The sequence below is a fragment of the Rhipicephalus sanguineus genome, chromosome 9 (assembly GCF_013339695.2).
Source record: "Rhipicephalus sanguineus isolate Rsan-2018 chromosome 9, BIME_Rsan_1.4, whole genome shotgun sequence".
Taxonomy (NCBI): Eukaryota; Metazoa; Arthropoda; class Arachnida; order Ixodida; family Ixodidae; genus Rhipicephalus; species Rhipicephalus sanguineus.
The window spans coordinates 138,166,976-138,182,176 of record NC_051184.2 but is presented as its reverse complement, the minus strand read 5'-3'; positions in this window follow the sequence as shown (position 1 = coordinate 138,182,176).

Here is a 15,201-nt window from a genome sequence, read left to right as displayed (position 1 = left end):
ACAATAGCAGTCCTAATACTGACCCTTGAGATACCCCCGAATACACCCCAAGTAAATCAGAGTTAGTATTATTAACCCTGACATACTGTGTATGATTGCAGAGACAGGCAGTAATCCAGTCAATTAATTTTGGTTCAATACCAACAGCCCTTAGTTTCTCAAATAATTTAAAATGCACTACGCGGCCATATACTTTTGAAAAATCAATGATTATAGCGTCGATTTGGGACCTATCGTTAATTGCTGAAGCGAAGCCTTTAGTTATCTCTAAAAGCTGCGTTACAGTAGACAATCCCTTTCTAAAGCCATGTTGCATTGAGCTCAAGAGATTATTTTTTTCTAAGTTTGTCATAATGTTTTTGTTAATTATGTGCTCAAGTAATTTGCAACAGCAACTTGTTAGTGATTTCGGCCGGTATTTGTCTACCAACGTTTTTTTCCCATCTTTGTGAATGGGGGGTAACCTTAGCGCATAACCAATCCGTGGGTAACGTTGCTGTACTAAGCGACTCAGTAAGTATGATGTGCAAGAGGGTCGTTAACTGCAGCGCATAACGTCTCAGTTACATATTAGATATGTCATCGGGACTGGGCGCTTTATAGGTATCAATTTTTAAAAGAAGATTGAAAACACGTGACTCTGATATTAGAATCTCGGGCATAACAATAGTAGGCTCAGTCAAAGGCGTGCTTATCCAGGGTGAACGAGTGAACATGGACTGAAAATAATTATTAAACGTATTCGCTATCATACCTTCATTTGTTACCGATGAGAAACTAATTTCTAATTTAATTTACTTGCACGATCCTCTGGTTTAGACAGATACCTCCAAAGCTTCTGAGGTATGTTCTTCATAAAATAAACTAAGGTATTTGAAAAGAGGTTATTTCTTGGAGTCCTAATCTCCGACTTTAAAACCCGTGATAGCTTACGTATGCCTTTACAGGCATTCTTTTATCCCTCATTCTTTTGAGTTTCTCTTTAAGGTGGATAATGTGTCGTGTTATCCAAGGAGACCTATTCCTGATCCTCTTTGATTTTTATGGGTATAAAACTCCTTTCGCATTGCATGATGGCTTCCTTTAACTTCAGCCACAATTCATTAACACTTCCACATGACTCCACTGAAAACTTGTCGAGTTCTTCCTCCAAATATTCTATGACGCTCTCGTCGGCAGCCCGATTGTAATCTCTGATTTCGATACGCGAAGGTTTAATGCGATTACTAGTACTCATATCTGCGCTGCGCACTGTCAACACTAAAATCTTATGATCTAAGATACCATCATCTATGCTAATACTTGTTGACAATGATCCTGACACGACAGCTAGGTCTAGTACCGATTAGGTATTTCCCTGCAGACGTGTCGGTTCTTTGACAATCTGAGATAAAGAAAAACATAACAATATATCTAAAAGGTGCTCACTACTTTGTTTTTATTTTGTGCCCCCTGTTATTTCTGCCCAATTTATGTCCAGTAAGTTGAAGTCACCTGTTAAAATTATTTTAGTGCGAGAGTTTGTCATGTAACAAAACACGTTGCGGGGCTAGTTGGTGATACATTCTTATTTAAAAATTGTAGCGCTACATTGGACGAGGACAAGAAGAAAGGTACACGACCATCCTGTCGTGTACCTTTCTTCGTGTCCGCGTCTAATGTAGCGCAACAATTTTTAAATAAGTTTGTCATGCTTTGTAAATAGTCATGCACCTGTGATAGGTATTCATCTGGCGCTTCTGGACATCAATAAATAGCTCCTGTTAGGAGTGAAGTGTCGTTAGGCTTCACCATACACCACGTGCTCTCGTGATTTACTATACCTATTTCTCGTTGGAAAAGTAGGTGATTCTTTACCGCAATAGCCACTCCACCTCCCCGACCGGGACGATCGCTGCGTAACAATGTATAAAAGGAGGGGACTACCTCTGAGTCATGGATTTCCGGATGAAGCCAGGTTGCCGTAATTATGACAACGTCTGGAGAGTGCAGCAGCAATATTTCTTCCAGTTGATCAGTTTTGTTAAAAATACTGCAGGCATTGAAACAAAGCAATGAAAGCGCGGCAGAGTTTCCGTTTCATCAGACGGTCGTACCACTGTTCCCCTTCACCTTGTCTCGCTTAGGCTGCCTTATTTGGGCTCGCTTATTCTTTCGATCGTTCCACACGAACAGTGTGTTGTCCACGTTAAGCTTGTCATATACAAGGGCTACCTTTTTACCGTTTGCACTATTATCTTTCGCTGACTGCCGTAGTTTTCTGCGTCTTTCGAGAACCTCGTCAGATATAGATATCGAACTGTCTTTCAGCTTGAAAGCACTGCGCAAGATTGTCAGCTTCTCTGTGAACTCATAAAAGCGTAGGATCGCGGGACGCTCTCTATTATCTTTTTTTTAGGGCCAACTCGATGAATACGTTCCATAGAACGTACTTGAACGCCCAGTGCATCCCTAATACCACCTTCAACAATTTTTCGTTCAAGTGTTGCGTTGTCCTCCCGTGCGCTTTCCTTGAATCCGTAGACAACGATCTTATTTCTTCGGCTGCGATTTTTTAAATGACAAGTTTTCTTGCTCATTTGGCTGACATTTATGCGCACTGCTTTGACAGTTGCTACGCACTCATCAACTCTTTCATGGTAGTGTTTTAAAGAAATCAATGCAGTTTCTACTTGCGCTAGCCTTTGCTGTACACTCTCGAGTCCACTTTCTAGAGTAGCCTGTGGAGACTTAATTGAAGTCACCATGGGGAGAATTCGGTCGAGCTTATCCGGACCGGGATTCCCCTCGACATCACCACTAAGTTGTAAAAGCATTTGAACAACAGAAAACGACTCGTAGCAGCAAGATATCAGACACTGTGGGCTTGGCAGCACAATAAGGCCTACGTAATAACTCTTTACCCAATTGGCAAAACACCAGTTGTCACTAATCTTGACAACGAAGAGCACGAATTCCAAGATCGTGCGCTGAACGATGCCGCCAAGCCCACTGTTCTCTCCGTGCCACCATGCTCGGCTTTTAACCGTTTCCCACGATGTTATCGATGCCACTGGTAATCCAAGTGACGGATCCAGGCGAAAGGTTGCTCGCAGCGTATCCCTGTGATGCGGCGGCGTCAGCAGGGGCAGTGGCTTGACTGTTGGGCGAGGCAGCACAGATTGATAGTCGGTTGTCGAACTTTGGTGATGCAAGAGCAAGGGCACGGGGCCATTGCTTGACCGGCGTACTCCCTTTTCCCCGGCGTAGGGTAGCCAAACGGACTGCTGTCTGATTAACCTCCCTGCCTTCTTCCTTTCGTGTTCCCTTCCTTCCTTCCTTCCTTCCTTCCTTCCTTCCTTCCTTCCTTCCACGGAGACCTGTCCAAAGAAGAGCACGAATTTTAAAGTCGTGTGCTGAACGATGCCGCCAAGCCCACTGCACGCTACATGCTTTGTTGGGCGCGGAAACGAAATCAGTCGCATATCGTAGCCTTTCAGGTGCTAGATACTGGTTTTATACCTTCGTTCTGCGATGACTTCCAAATGCTTCGTGCGCTGTTCAGGCAACGAGGGAGCCCTGACAATGCCGGGAACTAGGTAACACTATTTTTAATTGAATTTATCAGTTACCTCAAAAAAGGAAAAAAAATGTACCGACGCGAACTTGTTTCGTCAACAAGATCGGCACTGTGCTTTGGTTCAGGAATGATCGGCGTTAGCAAAGGCGCTCTTCAACCTCATTTCTTATTTCTCCGTGCAATTGAGTTGCTCGCCTGCAACATCAGCTAGGCTTGCAGAACAATATATTGAGACGCATTTTAAAATATTGCATCTTAAAAGAGCCGGCCGACGTCGCACATGCGCGACAGAGCATGGTTTATCAACATTAGCTTGTCGGTGTTGCAGATCGACGAAAGCAATGAGTTACGTATATAAACGCGGGTAGGTAGTGCCACACACGCAGCTGCGCGCGTCCGCGGTAAATCAGTGCCGCCACGCGAGACTCGATCGACGCAAAGATTGCGACAGGCATCTCTTTGCAAGCTTCGCAAAACAGTGTGCGCCGAAGTACGAAGTCCGCATGCCGCGTCTGCCCTTCGCTTTACACCTTGTTTATCCTCCCCTTTTATTTTTCGTTTGCTTTCTTCGATCAGCCTGCGCTGCGAACACGGAGCGAAGAGTTACGGAGTCGTACAGTAGATGGAGCTGTTTGTTCGGTAAAACTAGAGTTACTGTATATGCTACCTCCAGGTAGCAGAGTTGCGCATCTGTCTTCCAAACGCCGCCAGCAACCATGCATTGCGGAGAAGTTGACGCTCGGGCCGATTTTTGTATTTTTCGACGCCGCCGCTGCAGCAACCTGAATTAACACTAGTCATCAATAATCAATGTTTATCGCCGGTCTTCGACCCGCCGGACATGTTAATTGCCGACACGGTAGGCATGTCGCCTGCGCAAACGGAGTGCCACTTCATCGCATAGCTGTGGTTGCTAGCCGGACCTATGCGCAACTCTGCTACCTAAAGGTAGCATATACAGTAACTCTAGGTAGAACATCGCGCTCATCTTTCCGCTGATTTCAGGCCCTCGCATGCTGTTCTCTGTAGATTCGTGGCACGCCAAAGCAAAGAGCACAACATTTCAAGGGATATGGCAATGAACACACGCGTAGAGTGTTCAAGAAAACCAGAATGAGAATACTAAATCAGCGCGATTGAATGCGAACACAAAATATAAACGTCCAGGGTGCAGTAAAAGAGCATTACCCGGGCCGCTCTCTTTGTATACAGTTGAAACGCGCGTTCAGTATTTTTGTTTGGTTTGCGGCGCACCGCTCATGCACATGTCCATGCCTTGTTTATTTCGAAAAAAATCTACGACATGCGCCTGTACAGGGTGTAGAGATACTTGTGGCTATAGTGAACTAGAACCAAGTTCTTGTGGCTAAAGAAATGAGCCGAGGATAGCAGCACAGCGTTGCACTGTTCGCGCAGAAACAACGTGGTGTCGATATCTGACGAGTGTTTATGACGCGTGTATAAAATCGCAGTGGGAAATACGATGAGGCTGTATTGCAGTGCAAGGTTGTGTTAGAGGTTTGACAGTCACACCTCCTCTGCAACGAAAACTTTTCTTGAACGCCTACCTCAGGTCGGAAGCGCACGCCACTAGAAAAAGCTATTCGGCTTTGTGAAGTAGTGCGCCTCTTGCAGATATGCCGTCCGAATGAGGTTTTAAGCGCGCAGAGCTCCGATTTGAGTTCTCGTCGATTTTCGGCAGCACAGTGAGGTCCTGTGACCGTTCGGCGCTGGATGACGAAAGAAAGAGCCGTATTTTCTTGGTCCCAAAGCTTCGCCAGCGACTGCGGCTCAGCCTCTACGCGAGCACTCCTTAAGGAGACGAGCCGACGATTCCGCGACGGCGCCCTACAAAAAATGGCGGACGCACCCAGTGTTGCTGGAGGACCAAGCATTATGTATAAATACCTCCTATCGGTTGCTTCAATAGCGCTTTTTTTCATAACGATATATGCAGTTATGCGCAAGCATTAGACCCATGGTTAATGCACAGAATCAGCATCAGCATGTTGTCGTCGCAGTGATTTGAAAACGAATGTAGAGGATTACGTCCGTTTGCAGGGATTCTCCTCTGTACTTTATGACTATCCAATTCTCGCAATAGTGTAGTGCTCCAGAGTGTGCATATAAGATGCAGTCGCAGGTTTCTAATAAGATTCCCTTGCACAAATTAGCATAATCAGTGCTCAAATGCGGCCTCGTCTCTCAGCGCAGATTTCCATTCGTAATTGATGAGCATGTTTCATTCGAGCGTAATCCATTTACGTCTCATAAATAAGAATTTTTTTCGTGGTTATATATGTGAATCAAAGAGGTTTCTGAGTACATTTGCAGTTGTACACGCACTTTATTTTGTGCAGATAACTTATTCAAACAATGCTCTCAAAGTTTTAGCGTTACTCGAATGATAACCCATCCCATTACAGTTTTTTTTCTATATTTTCCGTCTAATTAAATCAGGATACTAAGTCAAGATAACGTTTCCAGTCTCTGTTTCATTATTAAACATCTGCAATTCTAAATATTCAGCGACTGATGTTTTCTCGATTTCAAATTGGGAGAACATATGCGCAAGACAAGTAAAGCTGTGGTTTTTGAAATTCGGCACAGCGCCTTACGCAGTCGAACATATTCATTGAAAAATGCATCAGTCCCATCAGGAACAGCACACTACATAGGCTTAGTTAAACCGTCTAACAAGCGAATACTTGAATATATCCTTTTCATGAACATTCAAATAAGTGGAATCCAATAATAGCTAAATTTATTGCAGTAATGGAGACTCAATTTTTCCATGACATGAGTTAAGCGAATAGTCCGGACTTGCGTGTCTGGCTTGGATCTCGTCCAGCGCATAGTCTCTGTTTTTAGTGTTTTTGTTTTTCAGCGCATATCGTCAGTGGGATTAGAATTTCGGTTTGTCGCGCCAAAACTTGATACCTATGCTTTGCAGTCACTGTCATACATATTTTTGTCGTCTCCCCCGTGTACACTAAGACTGAACGTAGTCTGTAACACACTGATTATTAAAATTAAGTCAATTAAATTTCAGCAGTGTGTCTAAACTGAATTATCTTGATCAATGTAAAGAATATTTCTAGTGTATGTGAGATTAGTGCAGGGAAAATGTTGGCTTCATCCAGGCATCAAAAAGACGGAACTTAAGGCCTAGATTTGGCTACTACAACATAGCTTGTCAAAGAACGCACTACCTTGTGACTGCCGAAAACAAAATTATGTGTACAACAGAAGCAAGTAAGAAAGTTTTGCGATCGGTTTTTTACGTTGCTTTCCTTGCTAGCTCAACCAGCGCTAACTCGTTGGCCGGGTCTGGTGGGCAGTCCTGGCCAGAGGGTTCCTCGAATAAGGGATCCTTCTACCTTGACTAACTAGCCACGCGTCAATTAGCGTTTTACTTTCTCTCTCTCTAGTGCCATTTGAGCATGTCAAGAGTGTGTGACACGACGTTTTCGGGAAGTTTCTTCTTGTTAACACGCCAGATGCAATACGCTAAAAGGGGCGGTCCTTCTAATGAGTCTAACCGCCTCACCGCCGACGAATGACACCGAGTCTGAAGATCAAAGAATTGCTGCATTCTGTTGCAAATAGAGCGCGGCCGTCGGGTATGGATTGACAGCTATGTCACTCTTGTAACAGGTGCATCCCGATGCTTGTGCTAAGTCGGTAGTCATAGCGGGTGGTACTTTATCGCTCAGTGCAATGAATTCAAGTTTCTTCATTTGCACCGCTACCTCAATCTGTTTACCATCTTATAATTCTATCCATTTGCGGAATGTTGTATATTCATATAGTGTTTCTCCTACAACAGTTATTGCAGCAATATTAATTCTCTTACCGGCCTAATTTGAATTGATAATCAGACATGTCTGCCACAACGAAATAATTTATCAAAATAACAGTAGTTGTATTGACCTTCATTTGAATAAGGTTTTCGTGGCTTTTATTATTACAAGCCATTGACCACTGATTCACAGTTTTTAGGCTAGTATCAAATGCCTAGTCACCAAGCTACAGTGTACAGTTCGGCACCGTTTTCTTTACTGCATATCAATGGCGTTACCTTGGCACCTTACGGATACAGTCTGCAGCAGATATATTTTGTCCTGTGAGAGTGAGTACTGGCTGTATAGGGTAACTAGGTGAATGCTAACTAGAGCAGCATTACCGATACATGGTGCCTAAGAATGAAACTTTAAAGTGCGGAGTACTTTAGGGGACCGGCTTGTCGTCCATCCATCTCATGTGGCGTGACCACGCTCACAGCAGAGCGCTCACTGCAGGCTATACCAAGGGTAGCAATGCTTAAAGCAGGGTTGAAATGTGCGAACAAGATCTAAAATAATAATAACAGAAAGAGCCAATAATTAATCTCAATAATTAACCTACAATCGCTTAAGCCTTGCGGAAACATGGAGTTGACTCCGGCAGGGCGCAAGAGAGGGCGCCACCGTTTCACCGAGCGGGCGAATGCCCCTCCCTGTGCGTGCCTCTGCGTCGGCGCTGCGTTGCTACGGGACATGTGATGGGGGAAACAACCTCACGGAAATCGCGGCACACGACGCGTATCTCAACTGCCGTAACAAGCGGGAAGTGTCCCCGCCACGGTGGTCTAATGGTTATGGCGCTCGCCTGCTGACCCGAAGTTCGCGGGATCGAATCCCTGCCGCGGCGGCTGCATTTTTAATGAAAGCGAAAATGTTTGAGGCCCGTGAACTTAGATTTAGATGTACGTTAAAGAACCCCAGGTGGTCGAAATTTTCGGAGCCCTCCACTACGGCGCTCCTCATAATCATATCGTGGTTTTGGGACGTTAAACCCCACATATTAATATTGTTGCGCGTACCTGCGAGGACAACGAAGAAGAGTGAACGTGCTGGCCGCCCCGCGCTGCAGCTAGAGAGAAGACGACGACGCTGAGGGAGACAACCTGTTGGCCGCTCCTGCGCTCACCTTCGAGACCTAATAAACGGCCCTTCAGCTGTAACGTCTCAGTCGCCTTCGCGCGTAACAGAGTGGTGAGGTGCTGGGTACGCGTTTGCAACGACGGAACCACCATTGCTACACCTTCGTCGAAGCCGTCGACTTGCCGGCCTCCCGCCATCTGCCACAACCGTGTCCGACATGCCCGAAGAAGGCGACGCCCCCAGGGCTGCGCCTTGCGGTCCACTCCAGTACTATCGAGTTCCACCGCCCTTCGGAGGAAAATCGGGAGAAGATGTTGACGCGTGGCTCGTCCAGTACAAGCGAGTCAACAAGTCCAACGGCTGGGATGCCGCCGCTCAGCTCACCAATGTGGTCTTCTGCCTTACCGACACTGCGCTCGTGTGGTACGAGAACCACGAGGACACGCTGACGACGTGGGACCGTTTTGTTCAAGAACTAAAGGCGTGTTTCGGGGACTCAGGCGTCAAAGGGAAGCGTGCGGAGCAGACACTGTCGCAACGCGCGCAGCTACCAGGTGAGACAATCACCACGTATATTGAAGATGTGCTGAAGCTGTGCAAGGTGGTCAATGCTCAAATGTCAGAGGAAGACAAAGTCGGCCATTTGCTGAAAGGCATTGCCGAGGATGTCTATAATTTCCTCATCGGAAATGAAAACCTGAGCTCTGTGACCGAGGTCATTCGGCATTGCCGTACTTTTGAACAGCTCAAAATGCGCAGGATTGCTCCAAAGTTTGGCCGGCTGACAAACGTTACGACGGTTGCAAGCGTCGACACGAGCTCCTGCCAAGACCTGTCTTCGACGATCCGACAGATTGTCCGCGAAGAACTTTCCCGCTATGAAGAGCTGTCACGTTCAGCAGTGGACCACCATTCCGTCCATGTGCCACGGGAGGCTGTGACTGCTCCGACCCCTCCGGCCCCTTGGCAACCGATGGTTAGCGCAGCGGCTGTAGAGTACAACGCAGCCCCACAGTCAAGAAGGACCTCACGCTTTCCAGCTCCCAGCTATGACCGGCGCGCTCAGCGTCCGCCTTCCTCGCGACGCGACATCTATCGCTATGATGTACGAGATGAACCGGCCCACTACACCAGAGAAGATGATGCTCGGTTCATCGAAGAACAATCAAGGTTTCGACCTCTCCCAGTCTGCTACTCCTGCGGTGTCCCAGGACACATCTCGCGGTTTTGTAACCGTCGCGTAGCCCCACGGTATGGCCCACCACCGCAATTTACACGACCTTCCGAACGACCTCACGACGTCCCGCGAGCAACACACCTTCCGCCTAGCGACGATTATTGGGCACGCAGCTTCCGGAATCGCTCCCCGACATCTGACAGAAGTTTGACGCCACCACCACGTCCTCGCGCTCCCCGTTCACCCTCACCGCTGCGTCGCACCACGTCTCCTTTGCCATCGGAAAACTAGCAAGCGCGGCCGATGGAGGTGAGGTCGCCGGAGATGTGCTAATGCGAGAAATACCTCCTGTGTTAATGCTCAAGAACAAAGTGCGTGTTTTTGTTGACGATGTGCCTGTGATGGCTTTGGTAGACACGGGGGCAACAATTTCGGTCATGAGTGCTTGTTTTAAAAATACGCTGGGACGAAAGGTTGTATTTAAGTGGGATGAAGCGTCGAAGTTTTGCGGAGTGAGTGGTGAGCCGCTGCAGGCTGTTGGTGTGTGTAGTGCTGTCGTGTTTCTGGGAGGCCACGTTATTACGACGGAGTTCGTGATTATTCCCTGGGCGACACATGATGTTATTTTGGGTATGGACTTTTTGCGGGAGTGTGGTGCCACTGTCGACTGCCGCGAAGGGACGATATTCTTAAGTGGACACGTACCGTCAGCACTCTTGGAAAACCCTGCGGAGGGCGAGACGGCATTGTGTGTCTGTGGCGACACTATCATACCTCCATCATCAACCGTTCGTGTTCCTGTTGTTTGCTGCGGCAGCCATTCCGCCAGCTTTGATGCCAACGTTGAACCAATGCACATCAACTGTATGAAGAAGAATGTCCTGGTTCCACATTGTGTGGTGTCGATCAAAGGCGGACGCGCTGGCTTATGGACTGTCAATTGTTCCACGGAGCCGGTCATGCTTCCCGATGGCCTGAAGTTAGCCGTCGTTAGCGGAAAACACGCGGCCTTATCGGTGACGGAGCTTACAGATGTGCCGGAAGAATATCGCAGTCACAGTTCCGAAACGGCTCTTCTGTCAATGGTGAATAAGTCGCTGAGTACGAGTGAACGCCGAACGTTGGTGGATGTGCTTTCGAAGCACGTCTCTGTATTCGACTTTGCGCAGAAGGACAAAGTGCCGTCGATCCCTGCTTCTCGGACACGTCATACTATCAACACGGGTTCGGCAAATCCGATTAGACAGAGGCCATACCGCGTTTCACCAACGGAGCGTCAGATTATTAACGAGCAGGTGCAAGAAATGATGAAAAAAGGAGTCATACAAGAGTCGGCGAGTCCATGGGCAGCTCCAGTGATTATTGTTAAAAAGAAAGATGGATCTTGGAGATTTTGCGTTGACTATCGCCGATTGAATGCAGTAACAAAAAGGGACGTGTACCCACTTCCCCGTATTGATGATGCCATCGACTGCCTTCATTCGGCCTCTTACTTTTCCTCCGTAGACTTAAGATCCGGCTACTGGCAAATTCCGATGCATCCTGAGGATAAGGAAAAGACTGCGTTTGTAACCCCTGACGGCCTTTTTGAATTCAACGTGATGCCATTTGGGCTGTGCAACGCTCCGGCGACTTTCGAGAGATTTATGGACACTATCCTTCGCGGCTTGAAGTGGAACATCTTCATGTGCTACCTCGACGACGTCGTCATCTTTGGCCGCACCTTCAGCGAACACAATTCACGTCTGGATATTGTACTGAACTGTATCAGAAACGCTGGTCTTGTTCTAAACTCAAAGAAGTGCCACTTCGGAGACCGCCAAACCCTTGTGCTCGGACACCTCGTCGATCAGGATGGCATCCGCCCAGATCCCCAGAAGACAGCAGCCGTTGAAGCGTTCAGTGCACCGCGCTCTGTTAAGGAGCTCCGTAGCTTTCTTGGGCTTTGCTCCTATTTTCGTCGCTTTATACCTAAGTTTGCCGACGTCGCGTATCCGCTGACATGTCTGCTACGAAAGAACATTCCCTTTGAGTGGACTCCGGAGTGCGACTCCTCTTTTCGTCAACTGAAGTTCCTCCTGACGTCACGGCCTGTTCTTCAACACTTCAACCCTTCAGCTCCGACAGAACTTCACACAGATGCCAGCGGCATAGGAATTGGCGCCGTCCTAGTTCAACGCTACGGTAACTGCGAACACGTGATCGCATACGCAAGTCGCTCCCTGAGTAGGCCAGAGCAGAATTACACTGTTACAGAACAAGAATGCCTCGCGGTAGTATTTGCGATTCAGCGGTTTCGGTCTTACCTGTATGGGCGCCCATTCACAGTCGTCACCGACCACCACTCATTGTGTTGGCTTGTGAACCTTCGTGACCCTTGTGGCCGTCTAGCACGCTGGGCGCTTCGGCTCCAAGAATATAGTTTCACCGTCTCGTATAACAGTGGTCGACGACACGCCGATGCGGACTGCCTTTCACGTATGCCACTCAGCAATACCGAGTGTGACGCCGATGATTTCGACCACCTTGTAGCTTCCGTGTCGCCGCAGTTTCCAGACCTCAGCACTTTCAAGGACGAACAGCGAAAGGACACTAAATTAGCACTGCTCTTCACAGCTCCTACAGCACGCAGTTTTTGTGTACGCGATGGACTTTTGTATAAGAAGAACTTTTCCAGCACTGGCGCACGTTTCCTTCTGGTGGTGCCGGAAAGCCTTCGGCCAGCGATTCTAAGTGCTATGCACGACGATCCTACGTCCGGACATCTAGGTTCTGCGCGGACGCTCTACCGCACCAAGGAACGCTTTTATTGGCCGGGAATGCGACAGTCTATCGAGGTGTATGTGGCCAGTTGCACGCAGTGTCAGCGCCACAAACGCCCATCTGCTGCTCCGGCTGGTCTCCTACAGCCGGTGCCACCTCCAAGCACACCTTTCCAACAAGTGGGCATTGACCTCGTGGGCCCTTTTCCAAAATCGGCGCAAGGCAATCGCTGGGTAATTGTATGTGTCGATTACCTCACACGCTACTGCGAGACGGCAGCCGTGCCCTCCGCAACTGCCATCGACGTCTCGGTGTTCCTGTTGCAACACGTTATCCTCCGACATGGCCCACCTCAGGTGATCATCAGTGATCGTGGACGACAATTTACGGCGGATATCGTAGAGGAGCTGCTTCGACTGTGTGAGTCCCACCTGCGTCACTCGTCTCCATACCACCCGCAAACGAACGGGCTCACGGAGCGCACCAATCGAACAATTGTAAACATGCTCTCTATGTATGTCTCGTCCGACCAGAAGAACTGGGATGACGTTCTACCATTCATAACGTACGCGTTCAACACCGCTAAGCACGAGACAACTGGTTATAGTCCTTTCTTCTTGATGTATGCACGCCCGCCACGGCACACACTCGACACAGTTTTGCCTTTCTCTACGCACGAAAACATCTCTGTCGCCGAAACACTATGCCTTGCGGAAGAGGCGCGTCGTATTGCTCATCTACGCACTGTGGCATCGCAAGACAAATCCAAAGCACGCTACGACATCCGCCATCGTCCTGCAACTTATCGTCCCGGCGATTTAGTGTGGCTATGGACTCCGGTACGGAGACGTGGGTTATGCCAAAAGTTCTTGGCCACATATGACGGACCGTTTGTTGTCATTAAGAAACTCACGGAGGTCACGTACATAGTAGCTCGCCTCACGAAAAGTGGTAGAAGAACTGCTAAAACCCAAGCCGTTCATGTCGCTCGCCTGAAGTTGTGCACACCAAGATGAATCAATGAACTCGCCCGGCGGGCTTCGTCTGCGTGGAGAGGAATGTTGCGCGTACCTGCGAGGACAACGAAGAAGAGTGAACGTGCTGGCCGCCCCGCGCTGCAGCTAGAGAGAAGACGACGACGCTGAGGGAGACAACCTGTTGGCCGCTCCTGCGCCCACCTTCGAGACCTAATAAACGGCCCTTCAGCTGTAACGTCTCAGTCGCCTTCGCGCGTAACAATATTATTATTGTTATAACAAGCGGGAAGTCGATAACGCGCATCGAAAAGTAGCGCACATGTCGCACACCGAGTTTTTGAATCTGCCTAAGAAGATTCTACTCGTGCCGGGGAAACCCTGCATGCTTACCATAAGCATTGGCGTCATTTACGCTTCGGTAAACGGTGGGAACTCAACGAGCGGGAATCGCTGGAAGCCCGTGCGACGCACTTCCTCACGTTTTACACTACGGGAGTTGCCATACGTCTTTCTTTAAAATATAAATTACTCACGAACATCAACACCTTCTGAACAGCATCAGGAATTCTTTATGTTGGCACTTTTATGAGACAGCACTTCTCTAGCGTATTCCACAGCTCTACCTCACAGCTCTACCTCATCTTATGCTTGATGAAAAATAAAGGACCTATTATTATTATATTAGGGTCCCTGATATGTACTACTATTTAGACCGCACGGCACCTCAGAGGAGGTAACATGACATATTAATGGTATCATCACATAGCCAAAGTATTATCACAGAAGGTATCGCCCCAGAAAGTAGCCTTGGCTCAAAAAATGTTTCTCACTATGCAGCGAAGACAGGCAAAATAGTGGTATTTGCTTCTACTATACGATATTATTACAGACATTCAAGGCTACTTTTTATACGGTTGGAGGAATAAAAACTGTACCCAGAAAAATAGATACGGTCATATCGAAAGAGAAGGTAATGCTCCGACTGCCAGTCTACAACCTCACCTTGGTAACCTCACAGCGAAAAAAATGGGCGAAACGTAGAGCAATGGCCGTCAGAAATCCCGCCACGTTCACAAGGAAACAAATAAACAAAAAACCTGAGCCACTTGTCGCCGTTATCTTCATCCAGTCACATTAGTATGCAGCGCGCGCACGAAATCAATGAAAGGGAAGTCAGACGCCCAACCAATCTCCTTACACTATACTCATTCAAGGCACGATCCCTGTTCTCTCGATAGCATCGAACTATGGTAAGCGCAAAGCGACAGCTGGGGCCGAGACAGCGAGAAGTCACGAAGCTTTCGGTGCCGTAAACTCCGCTCGTGTCCGCACAAGAGCATTTGCTGATCCCATTTACTACAGAGTTTTGCATGTCGGAGATCCTTTTACCAATCTGGTCCCGGAACTAGATACGTGGGATTCAGCTCACAAGTCCTCCGAATATTCGACATTCTGAGCTTACCTGCTGGAGGATGTCGGAATTTTTCTGGACAAACCATTCATTGCCAATGCATTTCTTATAAAGACTCAACTCGATATTGCAGCTTGCACGTGGTGATGATAATGTGGAAGGATAATAGTATTGTCCATTCGTTTTGGAGCACTAAGTTACCAAAGATAGCTACACGGATAACACGAAAGAAACCTTCGTTGTTGACAAAAATTCGTAATGATCCGGATTTCGAATTCGTGGTGCTTCTGTGCAGTGGCGTACCAACTTGTTCGCGAGTTGGGGGGGGGGAGGGGTGTCAAGCCTCCCTCACTCTTTAGGCCATATATATATATATATATATATATATA